Source organism: Gopherus flavomarginatus, chromosome 8, assembly GCF_025201925.1.
Source record: "Gopherus flavomarginatus isolate rGopFla2 chromosome 8, rGopFla2.mat.asm, whole genome shotgun sequence".
Classification (NCBI taxonomy): domain Eukaryota; kingdom Metazoa; phylum Chordata; order Testudines; family Testudinidae; genus Gopherus; species Gopherus flavomarginatus.
Genome location: NC_066624.1, coordinates 107,266,734 through 107,284,035, shown reverse-complemented (window position 1 = coordinate 107,284,035; position 17,302 = coordinate 107,266,734). Strand labels below are relative to the sequence as shown.

Here is a 17,302-nt window from a genome sequence, read left to right as displayed (position 1 = left end):
GGCGGGGCCCTCCCCTGCCCCGGGCTGTATGGGCGGGTGCCTCATCTCAGGGGCGGCCGGGGTGAGCCCCTCTCGGGGTCCGCTGCCTCGCGGGGCTCTGGCTTCGGGGCGTGGGTCACAGCCTGCCCGGCAGCCAGGTGCTGCCCTGGGGCTGGGGCGGCGAGCTCCCCGTGTCCTGTGGTGGGGGTAGGGCTCGGCCCCGAAAGCTCCCCCGGTCTCTGGGCGGGGAACGCCTGGGGGAATAGACCCCGCACCTCGGGGGCAGGGGAGGGGGACACAGACCCTATATCTGGGGTGTGTGGAGTCATTCTGGGGGGAACAGACCCCCATATCTAGGAGGGGGCGCGAGGGTGGGCGAGACCTTGTATTTCGGTGTGGGGGGGATACATGCTGTATCTCGGAAGGAGTGTGTAAGAGAGGGGGTGATGCTGTATTGTGGGGGAGAAACCCCTCTGTATTTGGGGAGGGGGTGCGAGGGAGGGGAAGACCCTGTCTCTGGGTTTCTCGTGTTTCATTATTTTTCCCAACCAAGTGCTTTAGATAAGGAAGTCTGATGGCTCCTTGGTTGGCTCACCCTTGACCTGGGAGAAGCTGCAAGGAAAAGAATCCCTCCATCCTTGGTTTGGGGTGGGTGGGACCTTGACTTGTGGCTATAAATACCTTGTGCTCGGACTAACAGATGTTGCGCTAACCAGCACCTGGCTGGGTCAGCACTTGGGTGGGAGACTCCAAGGAGAAAACAAGTACTGCAGGAAGCTGTGAGGGTGGCTTTTCTGCTGTGTCTGCATACAGCCGGTTGCTCCGCTGTGATACTGAGTATGGTAAGAGGCAGTAGGCTCAAGAGAAGAGATACAGCCAAGGTCTGGTGGTGGTTATGATCTCCTGACCCTTTGCTGTGCTATGCAGGCCACTTTTCCTTTTGTAATTGGGCTATTTTCTTGTGCATCCTCTGTAAATTCTAGTCTGGCTCACTAAAAATCTCCTGCAATTCCTGTTGGATAGAATTATTCCTTTCTTGTTGTATAGGGTTGCTGAGCAGCTGTTAAACAGCTGGGGTGCTCCCCCTCAGGCCTGCATAGTGGTAAGTCAAAGATATTGAGAGCTAAATGCTAATATCTGTAGTCTGTTCTCCAGAATTCACATATCCTCATCGCTAGGTGAGAACAGAGTGTATTTGACACTTCCCTTCAAATGCTAAAGCACTGTTGCTGTGGGGTATCAGCTGGTTATTGGTGATCCGTCTGAAACACCCATCATGGGCAACAAACTATTATGAGTCATCTTAGCATTGATTATTCAGCTGAAAGTCCTTGAGTGAGATGGGAATTAAGTCAGGATATGTAGCTCTTTCTTGAAGGTGGTGTGGTGTAATCTAACATGACAGGTTAAAGTGGGCAGAGGTCTCATAAGGGGATCAGAAGTACTCCATCCCCAAAATATCTGCATTATTGATGTAAGCATGAATTAGTTGGCTCATGGATTGCAGCTTCTTTCTGTAAAGCTGGGGGTTCTCAAACTGGGGGTGAGACCCATCAGGGGGTTGTGGGGTTATTATGTGGGGGGGTCATGAGTTGTCAGCCTCCACCACAAGCCACACTTTGCCTCCAGCATTTATAATGCATTAAATATATTAAAAAGTGTTTTTTAATTTATAAGGGGGGTCACACTCAAGGCTTGCTGTGTGAAAGGGGTCACCAATACAAAAGTTTGAGAATCACTGTGTAAAGCCTACTGGGCTGAGGCATTATTAGCTCTGGTAACTGTAAATTGTTGTTCCGAGATTGAAAATTAGGCCCTTATCACACAGCTCTTCCACTGAATTCCCATTTCCTTTCTCTGGGCTTTTGGATTCTGTACAGTTGCAGGAAACCCAGTGTCTGTTTATCAGGTGATGTCATTGACTTCTCTCTCCACTAGAAAGCTAATCTTCTCTGATCTCTCTTTCCTATTTTAAGCTGTAGGCTTTTTGATCACTTCTCTTATCCCATCAGCACCATAGACTGCTGTCAAACTTTACCCTTGGGCTGCCCAAAAGCAGAACCTGGAACTCTTCCAGGTAGGGATACCTGAATGCCTTGTGCGTTCCAAGGTCTGGGGTATTAGGGGCCCTTCTTGTTGAGCGCACATTGTGTGTAGTTACAGGCTGTGTTTACACTGAAGTCTGTGTTGGCATAGCTATGCTGCCATGGGCCCTTAGGGAGCATGCACCAGTAGGAGTTTTTTTGCTTGTGTAGGAATGCCACCTCCCCAAACGACATTAGCTATGCAATCAGACATCAGCTATGCTTCTGTCAGCCTAGATGCATCTACTCGAGGGCGGGGAGGGTGTTGTTGGCATAGCTGTGTTGATGGGGTGAGTGGATTTTGTACACTCTTGGCTGATATAACTATGCTGATATAAGATTAAAATGTAGACCAAGCCACAGCCTCTTATTAGAAAAGGTTTACTTGGGCTCCTTAAGAAGTAGAGCTGATGCTATTCTGATCAATTAGCAGGAACAACATTACTTGTCCCTTAAAGCTTTGTTAGCAGTCTGGTCTCTCATCTGGTATAATGCTACCAAACTGTCTTTCTCTAATTTTTTGTATATGTTACTTTGGTAGAAGGCAGCATCACTTGTCTTGTATTGTAAGGGCTCCATCCCTGGTAACTAGTACCTCAGTGTTGTCCGTTTCTTGGAGCCACAGTTTGTCAAAGTTTCCTTTCAGGGCAGTTGGGGAGATGTGCTTTGAAAGAGATCAGGAAACATCTCTGCCCATGGATGCCCAGAAGGGGAAATTTAGAATTTCTCTCTTATAAAAGATGGACCCCTGGGGTAATGGATGGCTTGCAGCATGAGAAATTGAGAAGTAGATGACTGGATATGTGGTGCATTGGTGTTGGAATGAAAGAAAACATCTCTTCTCTTAGACTAAGGATGCATAAAAGATCCTTCAGGGTGCTAAATGTATCATAAAGACTTGTACAGTACAGCCTGCAGCTTCCTTTCTCTTTAATGCAGAGGGGTGACCAACAGAGACTACAGGTCCCAGTAAGCAGCATTTCATCTTGATCCCAGCAGGAGACCAATTAAGCTAAAAGCATGCTGGGACCCAGGACTCAAAATACACTTGTTCACTTAGCAATGGCAATAGGAAGCGTTCCCTGGTGAGTTGGGGGCCTAAACCATCCATTTTCTGAAGTCTAAGCATTCACTTATACCCCAAACCTAAGTTTCTTTTAATCTTCCAAGGGGGATGGAATGTAACTCATTTTCATGAGATGTTAGTACCTCTTTCTGCTTCTCAAAGCTTTGTTAAGCAACAGCAGTGAGATATGAAAGACTCGACGGTTGCTCTTGAGAACCCTAAAAGCAGCAATGCAGCTCAACTGTTCACTTCACACTGCTGGTTGGAAAACTTATGAGTGGCAGTGGAGGGAGAAGCTGGAGTTAGTTTTGGGGAGAAAACTTCAAAATCAGAGCCTAAAGAAAGGGTAGGATATTGAAAATGTATTTTCCTATGTCTCCAGGCAGCAGTCTAGAGCAGAGAGAAGCAGAAAACTCTTTATTCCTGGAAGTAGTGCTTCAAACAGACCCCTCTGTCCACAGACTGATTATATGAAACATGGCACCCTCAAGTCAGATAGAAATCCCAGTACTCTTTTCCCTCCCGCCTTCCCGCTCTGAGGACTTACTGAGCTGGACTTAAAACCAGGGTATTGTCCCTGAAACTCTAGTGGTGTTCACCTTTGTCTTGAAAAAGCGACAGAGTCCTGTGGTACCTCATAAACTAACAAGTATTGGAGCATAAGCTTTTGTGGGTGAATACGCACTTTGTAAGATGCAAAGCTTATGCTCCAATACTTCTGTTAGTCTATAAGGTGCCATAGGACTCTGTTGCTTTTTACAAATCCGGACTAACATGGCTGCCCTTCTGATATTTGTCTTGAAACTGTCTCTGACTGGGTTTAGGCCTCGATATTTATGAGGGCAGCTGCTATCTGTTGCCTCACCATAAACCAAGTGCAGCTCATGGACTCCTTATCGGATCGTGTTAGGTACTTGCCAGGACAGTTTGGGTGCTTGAGTATTAGTTTGTCAGCTGCTTTATGGGCTGTAGGGTGGCATTGTCTGATCTGATAATAGGAACCCTAACCAGAAAGTAATTGGCTTACTAAGCAATCTCAGTTTGCTTAACTTAGATCTCTGAACTAATCCTCTTCCTCTTTCAGCCACTGTCACACTTGTACTGGGCTTCAGGAGCAATCTGCTTTACCATGTAATGCTTTATGCAATGCTGAATTCCTGCCTCAGTGGGAGTTGGGGGTTGCTTGTGACTCATTCCTGTAGATATATTGCTACTCAGAGGCAACATTTTCCTGGATTCTTCCTAGGGCTGTCCTCATCTAGCTGCTGCTGGGTCTTGGGCTGCTTCGTCAGATAAGCTTATTAATGTTCAGGAACCTCACTCATTACTTGGAAATCACAGCTCAAACCAATTTAGCAGGCTACTAAACAAACACAAAATGGTTTGGGAAGTGAACAGCAGATCAGATTAGGTCATGGCTGGTGAAAAGCAGTGCTGTGTAAGTATCATGCATACAGAGGAAATAGTTACTCTTCAGCTTTCATGTATTTCCATCCATGTGCAATTTGTGCTGGGGAAGGGTACTGGCCTGGGAGCCATGGAGACAGCACTTCTTAGCTGGAGTAGGTACAGCCTGGGTAAGGGCAGTGCAAGCTTTCCCAATACCATGGGCTCCCACCAGAGTGCCTCATTCTTCATCCAGCCAAACTTCTTGATGGCTACTAGGAACTGAACTGAAGCCACCAACTTGTTTCGCAAAGGGGCTGTTGCACATGGAGATGGCTTTTGGTCACTACCAACTAGAGTGACTTGGTGGGTACTGTATCCATCTACCAAGTCTTGACCTTTTCCTTTCTGGCAGCTGTTTGGTAAGGTAGCCCGATAAACTATGCTTCAAGTGCTGCTCTGATCACCTACAACAGTGGCTTTTAAACTTTTTAGGGTGCATATCTTTTTCCAAATAATATAGTTTACCACATACCCCCATCTGAGATAAGGTCATAATATATCTATGATTAGATTGCCTAGTCTTACTAAATAAAATGTGGTGTCTGCCATTGCAGGATTTTTTCTCTTGTACTCCCAATAAGAGCCCATGTACCCCTCCGGGTACACACCTCAGTTTGAAAAGCGCTGTCCTACATCAGACAAGAGCCAGTTTGCTTTGACAAACTGCTGCTACCTGCTCTCATTCTCCTTTGGTGGAGGGACATCTTCATAGTAACGACTAGCGTGTACATGGCTGGCAGCCCATAATGTCTGTCTTAAAGATAGGTAGTAGCATGACTGGACATACACAGACTTCAACCTTTCTCTGCTAATGCTGTACTAACAAGTACTTTTGGGTTTCTGATTATGCTGGGTGGTAATAGTTGTACTTTTATTATGGTGATGAGGACAGTATAGGAACTTGAATTCCTGTCCTGCTTACATTCTATTCTAGACTTGCTTTTAGACTACAGTTTCAAAGATATAGTGAGGATGCGTCACAGAAGTTTGGCTGTACTGTACGTCCATTTTTCATGGCAGGAGGCTGGGATCAGAATTTCTGTGGAGATGTTTTACACAGCTTCCCTGTTGTCCTCTCTGAGGAGGGGAGTTCTCTGAAGTCAGCCAGTGAGAATACAAGCTAGCCCATCATCCTTTTGATGGAGAGATGTATTGGCATGTGCTTACTTTAGGAAAGTCCATGGTAGTTTCCATAATAGTGGGATACAATAACAGCCTTAACACTTGCATTCCTCCTCTTTCTAGAAGAAAACAAACACATCTTCTGGCAAGTTTTGAACTTTTAGCTTCTGCAGATGTTTCCTCTTACTCAGGTGATGGTGGGAAACTGCTGAGATTAGGGTTTCGAGCAGTGGTTCTCAACCTGTTTACCATTTTGGGCCACATATATGCAGCTATCTGGGTTATGTGGGCTGCATCCACACAATACTACCTGTATGGCCCTGACAATGTCTAATGGGTTGCAGCTGTGTGCTGATCAGGCTGCAAGCAGCCTGTGGGTTGAGAACCACTGGTTTAGAGCCTGGAATTGAGAGTGAGTTGAAAGCTTGCTAGTTCCTTCCTAGAGAAATGGAGGGAATTAGTGTACTGAATAGTGGTGTCTTCATTTTCACTCTGCTATAAGAGGTGTGTACGTAGGGGGAGGGGTGCCTTCAGGACTGGAGAAGTTTGGGGGGGCGGGGGGAAGAGTAGGGTAGGAGTCTGCAAGTGGGCTGCAGGGGGGTTAAGAGTGCCTGTCAGCACCACATTCTCCCTTCCCATTTGAAGCTACTGCCCCCTCCCTGATCCCTTTGGCCTGGCCTGGCTGGGTGATGGTGTGGAAATGACTCTCAGACCTGTCTCAGGCGCTGATTGTGGGCTGGAGGGGGATGTGCTTCACTGGGGGGGTGTGGGGAAATAGAACAAATGGTTCCTGCCCTCACCAAGGCTACAGGTCACCCCTATGTGTGAGCTGGGAATCTGGAGGTTTTAGACCCCTCCTTCCTCCATGGGGTACTAATGTCTCCATAGGCATTCACATCCCCTCTCTGGGGCAAGTGAAGCAGTTAACACCTCTGAACTATTGTTGGTCTGTATTCTCCACTGGGTGTTCTGTTCAGACATCTCAATGAAATGAAGGAGGTCACTTCCAAGGCCAACTTTAGGCCGATTCCCCTGAATTGGGCCCCGCGCCTAAGAGGGCCCTGCACCCAGCCAGAATGCGGCAAGCCCATGATCCTGCTAGCGCTGGCCAGAGAGCAGGGGGACAGTTCTAAGCAGCAATCCGAAGTGTCACTGAAGACTCAGTGCCACCCAGTGAGTACAGTCCCCACGAATCGGGCCCTGCGCTTGCTAAAGCCGGCCCTGGTCACTTCACACCCCTCGGATCCACTTATGCTGTGGATCGTTGTGTGGAACCTCTTCCCAATACATTAGGCTCAGATTTGGGGAAGAACCAGGCTGTGCTGGGAAAGTAGAGACAGATGACAAGATTGTGAAGGGGTTAAAACACACCAGTACAGTCTTTGTCAGGAGTAATGGCCGAGAGGGAGCTAAGAGAAGTGGGAGAAGGCAGGGGAGCATAGGGTATACTGAGATCGCTTTTTAAAAACAAGGACATTAAATGCCCCAGAACTCTAATGCAGAGTTAAGGTTGCCCAGTGGGGCCTTGTGCCCTTCCAGAATGTGGGGAGTAGCTAAACTGAAAAGTCTAAAACAGTAATACAAAGCTAAGGCACACCCTACCCCTGCCCCACTTGAGCTGGCAATGAGCACTAGGAAAATTTCAGGAAGAGTGTTGCAACAGTTAATAAATCACCAATGGAAGGGGTGGATTTACCCCTCCTGCTGGCATCAAATCCTGATTGAATGCTTTACTGGAAGTTGCTTTAGTCAGCCTCAAATTATTAGGCTTAATACAAATTAAATTATTTTGTCTGTTAAACGGGAAGTTAGATCTAGTCTAATGGATATAATAAGTAGATGTGAAGGACTAAGAACAGTCCATTGTGTTCCCCACCTTTGAATTCCAGCATTTCTCTGGATGCATTCAGCTGTATTCACTGTTGGGTGTAGTTGTACTAAATTGTTAATTGGAGTATCTCTGCCAAGTAACTTGCTGTTAACTATAAGGGATGGTAAGTCTCTCGCCATGTGTTGGGTCTGAGGGTTTGAGAAGGGTCTGGTGCCTGTTAATTGATCACTGCTATACAGAAACTGACATGTGACTGACCCTCAAAACTCAAAAACAACAAGGAGTCCAATGGCATCTTAAAGGCTAACACATTTATTTGGGCATAAGCTTTTGTGGGTTAAAACCCACTTCATCAGGTTTTAGCCTATGAAAGCTTGTGCCCAAATAAATTTCTTAGTCTCTAAGGTGCCACAAGGATTCCTCGTTGTCTTTACAGAACAGGCAGCTCTAGCTTCAGGCTTGTCACACACAACAGTGGTAACTGCATTCCCAGTAACAGATTGGAACTGCATTTTCACAGCTTTTTCTTCAGGTTAAAGGTCTCCTTAATCTGTTTCTGATGGAGCATAAAGCCTAGCTGGCCTTTGCTTCAAGATTCTTCAGGATAAATAACTTGTATTGTAGGTTGTTTAATGGCTCATCTCTTTGAGCTTTATCTAGGCCTCTCTTGGGTGCTAAATCTGAGGAAGTATAGGGCCTGCATAGGCCAAGCTCCCTTGAAAAGCCTGGAAGTGTAAAGAGAAGATCAGAACATTAGTCACTCAAGGCTGATAGGTTTCCCAGTAACGGGATTGCTCATTCTGACTGAGTCATTCTGCTTTGTGCATAGCAGCTTGCTTTAGCTCCATTTTAGATTTTTCATTATCGGGGCCTTCTGATTCCAACAGCTATGAATCACGAAATATAGCAGTGTTTCAGCCAACTGACCTGTGTCCCCTGCATTTCTTAACCACTACATGCTGTTTGTGCTTTACATCTACTTCTTTACTTATGGAAAAAGGCATGAAATCTTTTAAGTTCTTTTGTGAAGACACATCCCCTGGTTCTAAGCAGGATTGTCCAGTAGTTGAGGCACCGACCTTTGACGCCGGAGATCTGGGTTCACTTCCCTGCTATGCCATAGACTTCCTGAGCTTGGGCAAGCCACAGTAGTCTCCTCCTTGGTGGTTCTTCTGTAAAATGGAAATAGTAATGCTTCCCTATCTTGCAGGGATGTTGAGGTTAAATATGCTAAAGATTGTATGGCACTGTGACCTTGTGGTAATGGGGCCATATAGGAATCATAGATAGGAAAGCTAAGATCTGTAACCCACCAAACAGCTTTGTGTAGTGTTGGATAACATGGTGGCAAAACTGCCTAAATACTGTCTATGCTACAGCCTTCACCATTGCTACCACCAGTAGAGCTGCACTAGTGTTGGATTGTGGGTCCTTGTTTCTCTAGTGTAGTGAAGGCCGCTGACATTTTGACTAAGATGGCAAGCTTATAGGTATCTATCTAGGCTTCTTACTAACGGAATGGATTGTTTCACTGTACAAAGATCAGTGAGAACCTAAGGCCATCAATGTGAATATTTCAGACAAATGAAGGTGTTGGTCAGAAAACTACATTAATTGCTGTGTTTAAGGCCCTATCAAATTCATGGCCATGGGAAATGCATCAGACTGTGGAATCTGGTCTTCTGTGTGCTTTTACCCTATACTATACAGATTTCACATGGGAGACTGGTGTTTCTCAAACTGGGGGTCCTGACCCCAAAGGGGGTTGGGGAGGGGGTGTCACAAGGTTATTTGGGGGCAGGGTATCACAGTATTGCCACCCTTACTTCTGCTCTGCCTTCAGAGCTGGGTGGTCATAGGGCTGCGGCTGCCGACCGAGGTCCCACCTTTGAAGGCAGCAGCACAGAGGTAAGGGTGGCCAGTCCATGCCAGGCCATCCTTCTGCGCTGCTGCTGCTGCTGCTGCTGCTGCTGGCAGTAGCTCTGCCTTCAGAGCTGAGCTCCCAACCAGCAGCTGCCACTCTCTGGCTGCCCAGCTTTGAAGTCAGCACCACCTTCAGCAGCAGCACAGAAGTAAGGATAGCTGTACCACAACCCCCCTACAATAACCTTGAGACCCTCCCACAACTCCTTTTTGGGTCAGGACCCCTACAATTACAACACTGAAACTTCAGATTTAAATATTTGAAATCATGAAATTTATGATTTTTTTAAAATGCAATCACCATGAAATTGACCAAAGTGAATGTGAATTTGATAGGGTCCTAGCTATGTTGTGTCTGGTCCTGATGCTCATCAAAACAAGTGTGTTTCCTTTGGCAAGCTTAAAAATAGTTTAATAATCTTAAATCACATTAAATTTCTAAGAGGGAGATTATTTTTAAGGCTGGGATGTGCTTTCTGGGAATCTTCTTCAAGGGAGGATAGGGAGAGACTTCTGACATGAGCTGTGGAGAGAGCTGTTTGTTTTACATGATCTGCCTTTGTGCATATTACATAAGCATCTAGGAATATGTCTGTAGTCCACTGAATCAGTGTTTTTAATATGATGGAGAAACTTTGCTTTGTCTGCTATACATTCAAAGTCTCTACTGTAAAACACAACACTGCCTTGTCTTCTCTTGATTACATATTAAGTAACAGTAAAAGTATATGGAGAAGCAGCGAAGAATCCTGTGGCACCTTATAGACTAACAGATGTTTTGGAGCATGAGCTTTCGTGGGTGAATACCCACTTCTTCAGATGCATGTGGTGGAAATATCCAGGGGCAGGTATATATATGCTAGCAAGCAAGCTAGAGATAATGAGGTCAGTTCAATCAGGGAGGATGAGGCCCTGTTCTAGCAGTTGAGGTGTGAAAACCAAGAGAGGAGAAACTGGTTCTGTAGTTGGCAAGCCATTCACAGTCTTTGTTCAATCCTGAGCTGATGGTGTCAAATTTGCAGATGAACTGAAGCTCAGCAGTTTCTCTTTGAAGTCTGGTCCTGAAGTTTTTTTGCTGCAGGATGGCCACCTTAAGGTCTGCTATAGTGTGGCCAGGGAGGGTGAAGTGCTCTCCTACAGGTTTTTTGTATATTGCCATTCCTAATGTCTGATCTGTGTCCATTTATCCTTTTCCGTAGAGACTGTCCAGTTTGGCCGATGTACATAGCAGAGGGGCATTGCTGGCATATGATGGCGTATATTACATTGGTGGATGTGCAGGTGAATGAACCAGTGATGGTGTGGCTGATCTGGTTAGGTCCTGTGATGGTGTCGCTGGTGTAGATATGTGGGCAGAGTTGGCATCGAGGTTTGTTGCATGGATTGGTTCCTGAGCTAGAGTTATTATGGTGTGGTGTGCAGTTACTGGTGAGAATATGTTTCAGGTTGGCAGGTTGTCTGCTGGCAAGGATTGGCCTGCCACCCAAGGCCTGTGAAAGTGTGGGGTCATTGTCCAGGATGGGTTGTAGATCCTTGATGATGCGTTGGAGGGGTTTTAGCTGGGGGCTGTATGTGATGGCCAGTGGAGTCCTGTTGATTTCTCTCTTGGGTTTGTCTTGCAGTAGGAGGCTTCTGGGTACACGTCTGGCTCTGTTGATCTGTTTCCTTATTTCCTCGTGCGGGTGTTGTAGTTTTGAGAATGCTTGGTGGAGATTTTGTAGGTGTTGGTCTCTGTCTGAGGGGTCAGAGCAGATGCGGTTGTACCTCAGTGCTTGGCTGTAGACAATGGATCGTGTGATGTGCCCGGGATGGAAGCTGGAGGCATGAAGGTAGGCATAGCGGTCGGTGGGTTTTCGATATAGGGTGGTGTTAATGTGACCATCACTTATTTGCACACCACCCTATATCGAAAACCTACCGACCGCTATGCCTACCTTCATGCCTCCAGCTTCCATCCCGGACACATCACACGATCCATTGTCTACAGCCAAGCACTGAGGTACAACCGCATCTGCTCTGACCCTCAGACAGAGACCAACACCTACAAAATCTCCACCAAGCATTCTCAAAACTACAACACCCGCACGAGGAAATAAGGAAACAGATCAACAGAGCCAGACGTGTACCCAGAAGCCTCCTACTGCAAGACAAACCCAAGAAAGAAACCAACAGGACTCCACTGGCCATCACATACAGCCCCCAGCTAAAACCCCTCCAACGCATCATCAAGGATCTACAACCCATCCTGGACAATGATCCCACACTTTCACAGGCCTTGGGTGGCAGGCCAGTCCTCGCCCACAGGCAACCTGCCAACCTGAAACATATTCTCACCAGTAACTGCACACCACACCATAATAACTCTAGCTCAGGAACCAATCCATGCAACAAACCTCGATGCCAACTCTGCCCACATATCTACACCAGCGACACCATCACAGGACCTAACCAGATCAGCCACACCATCACTGGTTCATTCACCTGCACATCCACCAATGTAATATACGCCATCATATGCCAGCAATGCCCCTCTGCTATGTACATCGGCCAAACTGGACAGTCTCTACGGAAAAGGATAAATGGACACAAATCAGACATTAGGAATGGCAATATACAAAAAACCTGTAGGAGAGCACTTCAACCTCCCTGGCCACACTATAGCAGACCTTAAGGTGGCCATCCTGCAGCAAAAAAACTTCAGGACCAGACTTCAAAGAGAAACTGCTGAGCTTCAGTTCATCTGTAAATTTGACACCATCAGCTCAGGATTGAACAAAGACTGTGAATGGCTTGCCAACTACAGAACCAGTTTCTCCTCTCTTGGTTTTCACACCTCAACTGCTAGAACAGGGCCTCATCCTCCCTGATTGAACTGACCTCACTATCTCTAGCTTGCTTGCTAGCATATATATACCTGCCCCTGGATATTTCCACCACATGCATCTGAGGAAGTGGGTATTCACCCACGAAAGCTCATGCTCCAAAACATCTGTTAGTCTATAAGGTGCCACAGGATTCTTTGCTGCTTTTACAGATCCAGACTAACACGGCTACCCCTCTGATACTTGACAGTATATGGAGAGGATAACAAGCAGCACTGGCCAAATTAATAGCAATTGAATTAATCTTGCCAGCATGTTGCAAAAAGTTTATCCTAGTGTATCCAAACACCTCTGACTTCGTGTTCTGGAGCTGTGCACGTGAGTCACAAGTATCATGAATAGCAATGTACATAACCATGGTCAAGTTATGATGCTTATCTAATAGTGCTAATGCAGAGGTGTCCCAATGCTACTTGACAGTGTTAAATTTTCTGAATGGTATAGTTTATAGGCTCAACAGCACCCTGCCTACTGGGATGTAACCTTGCTAAAGATATCAGGCCTGTGGATACTGTGCCTTCCAAAGGCTATATTTCAAAATGTGCTTCACGTAGCCTATCATTGCACTGTAGTTGTCCATTGAGAGAGTAATGGGCAGAATAAATATTCTGTTAATAGCCAAGTTAGGGAGATCAGGAGCATCTTGGCTTTTCTGACCTAATGTGGCCCTGAGCCACTCATCCTGGTTTTAGTTCATACCACCTTGCTGCTTGGCAGTTGAAGCTTGTTTGTACACACCTTAAATATGTAATGTACTAAGTATTATCACTGTGTCACGATCAGAACCCTGCTAGCTTTTATAAAAGCATGGCTTCATAAACAGTTACTTCCATACCAGATCAGACTAACCCACTAAGTCCAATAATCTTTGGGGTTACTTGCATCCCTTGAAGCATCAAGTGCCAGAGTAGAAAAGTATATAAAAATAGCATGTCCACAGGGAAAATTTCTTAATAGCTAATGCCTTTAAGCATTATGTGTTACATTTTATTCCTAGTCATAATGTAGTAGTCATTTGCCCCATAAGAGTGCCTAATCCTTCTAAAAACCTGCCCAACTTCTCTCCTGCAGTGACCATGTAGCAGTTAGTTCCCCAGGTTAAAACTGAGAGTAAATGTTTCCTCTTTCTAAATGTGTTGACTTTTTGAATTTAAATATTGCTTTGAGCATAGATAATACATGACTCAGTACCATTTGCTATCTTATACGTTCCTCCAGTTACGGATTGATTATCTTTAATCTCTCTCCATGGAAGTCTTGTCATCTCTAGACCCCTCTGTTTCTGATCTCCTTGAGATAAGCAGGGGACAGTAGTTCAGCTTCTTTTCTTGGTGTGTTCTAGGAACATCACATAAATCTAGTTCATTATCTTCTTCAATTTGTTACCTCTTGCCATCCTTAACTTATTTGGGATGGGTGGGAAGAACCTCGTGTGGCCATTGGTCAACGGTCTAGAGCTGTGAAATATTTGCATATTGACATTCTTGTGACTACTTGGTAAGGTCCTGTCTGCTATCACCTTTGCAGTACTACTCTCTGGACTAAGCCACAAGAGCAGCTGTTAGAATAGATATCTGACTTGAAGGAGCTAGTTGAATGAAGAGGGCAAACAATTACATTGCAGAAACTGGATCTGTGTTAAAGCAACTGTCTGTTATAGATAAAAACTGTCTTCAGTCTGTTAACCTCTTAGTGGCTATGAAGCCAGTAAGCATACATGAGGATTCACTGGCAAAAAGCTGATCTTGGCTGTTTTGTAGAGGGGAAAAACCTTTGAGCACTTTTCTCAAAGAACAAATAGTTTGGAAACTTGAAGTGTCACCAACAAGTGCAGAGTAGAGTCTAGTGTTGCCAAAGTTACTTAACTCTCTTGCTGAACTTCCATTCTGTGCACTATTGTACCTTGCAGGCTTTGATAAGGTTGAAGAAGGCCATAGCTTGCAGCTAGACATCTTTAACTTATTGTGTCTTTAGTGTAGGTAGTAGAATTCTGCAGTACATGGGTTTGACTTTGTCGGTACTTACAATACAGAAGTGCAGTTCTACACCACTCTTAGTTTTCCTGATGGCCTCAGATCTGTCTGGAATCTTAGATTGCATTGTTTCTGGTGTGTGGTGAGGGAGAAGTATGTAGTTCCATGTGAGGTGCTGTAGAGCAGCTCTTTCTGTTAGAGGTAAATGTAGTGGGTACAAGTTGATAGATGACATTGGTAATCAGCAGCTGGGTTTCCAATGGTAGACTTAAGCCTAGCCAATGCTAGAAAGCGTTTACTAATAGATGCAGCATAGAGCAGCAAAAGTTTTTACCAGTATAATATCTCTATACCTGTTTCCAAGCAAAATAAGCTATGCCAGCCAACACACTCCAGTAGAACTGCCTCAACACAAGAGTTTTTGGCAGTATAAAAAGCTGCATTCCTCTCCAATATTAATTTTGCTGGTATAGTATCTGTATAGACCTAGTGTTAATTCAGTCTTGGCTTGGTGGTATCCAAGATGCTATGACTTGAAGCAGTTGTGGAATAAGAGGGAAGGTCTTTTCATAAGTCAGTAACTGGTTAAAAGAGTAGAAACAAAGGGTAGGAATAAATGGTCAGTTTTCACAACGGAGAGAAATAAATAGCTTGGGGATCTGTACTGGGACCAGTGCTGTTCAGCATATTTATAAATGATCTGGAAAAAGAGGTAAACTGTGAAGTGACAAAACTTGCAGATGATACTAAATCTCTCAAGATAGTTAAGTCCAAAGCAGAGTGTGAAGAGTTACAAAGGGATCTCACAAAACTGGGTGACTGGGCAACAAAATGGCAAATGAAACTCCATGTCATAAATGCAAAGTAATGCACATTGAGGGGGCGGGGGGAAATAATCCCCTTACAAAATGAAGATGAAGATCTTGGACTCATTGCAGATTCTCTGAAAACATCCACTCAATCTACAGCAGCTGTCAAAGCTAACAGTGTTCGGAACCATTAGGAAGGGGATAGATAAGAAAACAGTAAATATCATAATGCCACATTATAAATCTCTGGTACACCCACATCTCAAATACTATGTGCAGTCTTGGTTGCCCCATCTCAAAAAAATATTAGAATTGGAGAAGGTAGAGAGAAGGGCAACAGAAATGATTAGGGATATGGAACAGCTTCCATATGATAGAGTGAAAAGACTGGGACTGCTTAACTTGGAAAAGAGATGACTAAAGGGAGGGACATGATAAAGGTCTCTAAAATGATGAATGGTGTGGAGAAAGTGAATAAGGAAGCATTATTTATCCTTTCATGTAACACAGGAGCCAATGACATTGATAGAGAGGCTTAGTACAAATAAAAGGAAGTACTTCACACAATGCAAAGTCAACCCTTGGAACTCATTGCCTGGGGATGTTGTGAAAGCCAAAACTGTAACAGGGTTCAGAAAAGAACTAAAGTTCATGAACGATAGGTCCATCAATGGCTATTAGTCAAAATGGTCAGGATGAATCCCATGCTCTGGGTGTCCCTGAGACTCTTATTGCCAGATGGTGGGACTGGATGACTGGGGATGGATCACTCTATAACTACCCTCCTCTGTTCTTTCCCGTTGAAGCATCTGGCATTGGCCACTGTTGGAAGACAGGATACTGGACTAGATTGGCCATACTGGGTTAGAGCAATGGTCTGTCTTATGCTCTTAGTTTCTTATGAAGCTTTAGGGATGTTTCTGCACATTAGGACACTTCATTAGGTTTGTGAATTGGGATGAGGCTTACTAATGTTATGAAAGAGCCATAGATATGGGTCATTGGATTCTTATACCTATTCAGTGTACGCAGTCAACAGGTACTATTATAGCACTCCGTGCATGTTAGGTTTTCTATAAACGTAGCAAGACAGACCATTCCTTGTAAAAACAGCACAACATAATGCAGTACCTATAGTGCTGTATGGGAGTGGGCTTTTCTGCAGTAAACCATTAACAAGTCAGTTCAGAGTGACATTTCCCTTATCTTTGGACTCTCTCTGAAATGAGAGAGATCTGAGTCAAGAGGAACAAACTCCAATAAAATGATAAATGCTTTGAGACTCAATTAAATACCATTAAACACTTTATTCCTCTCTAGAAATACTAGATGTTATACTGGGCCCAGCACTTGTCTGTAGCTACAGGCAGGCATGTGCCCTGCATTCTGCTGAAGTGAAGGGATATGAGTATCTCTACTGGAAGGGTGTCTAAGGGCTTGTCTACACTGGCACTTTACAGTGCTGCAACTTTCTTGCTCAGGGGTGTGAAAAAACACACCCCTGAGCAATGCAAGTTTCAGTGCTGTAAAATGCCAGTATAGATGGTGCACCAGCACTGGGTGCTGCACTCCTAGTGCTGGGAGCTGCTACTCTTGTGGAGGTGGGCTTTTTATACGGTTCTGGGGGAGCTCTTTAACATGGGTAGTGAAGACGTACCCCTAGTGTAAATGTTATTGAGCTAAATTCCTGTGCTGACTTCAACTTAAAAAAAAAAAAAATCAGTAGTACATTGATCTGACATGTAACTGCATCCCAAAACAGTCACAGTTGGCATACAGCCTCTGGCAGTTTAGGAGGTTGGGACTCTTGGCATGTTTAACTGTATAGGAGCTGATTTTTGTTTGTGGCGTATAGGAGGTTGTTGATCTTCCTTCAAGAATTAAAGCCAATCAGCATAGGTTTATAGAAAACAGAGCTTGCCGAAATAACTTCATTTTTTGATGAAATTGCAGGTTTGGTTGATAAAACTAAATGTGATACTTAGAATTCTATAAGGTGTGTTGACTTTGTACCACACAACGTTTTGATTTATTAAAAGAAGCCCCTAGAATAATAACATTAACATGACAGATTAAATGTCTTAAAAGATGGATGATAGATCTCAAAATAACTGTGAACAGGGAATCATCGAGTGGGTGTAGGTTGTTTTCTAGTAGGGTCCTTTAGGGATCAGTTTTTGGTCT

General features: G+C 44.7%; 1 protein-coding gene across 2 annotated transcripts in view; it reads left to right on the top strand.

Annotated features, from left to right (window-relative positions):
- Positions 1–17,302, top strand: part of AP2M1 (adaptor related protein complex 2 subunit mu 1) — a 43,500-nt gene that overhangs the window by 114 nt on the left and 26,084 nt on the right. Inside the window, exon 2 of one of the 2 annotated variants that reach the window (XM_050966240.1) lies at positions 1,027–1,081. The exons of the other annotated variant lie outside the window; for it this stretch is intronic. The gene's annotated coding sequence lies outside the window, so the exon portion shown is untranslated. The remainder of the gene's footprint in view (positions 1–1,026; positions 1,082–17,302) is intronic. 2 annotated transcript variants of the gene reach the window in all.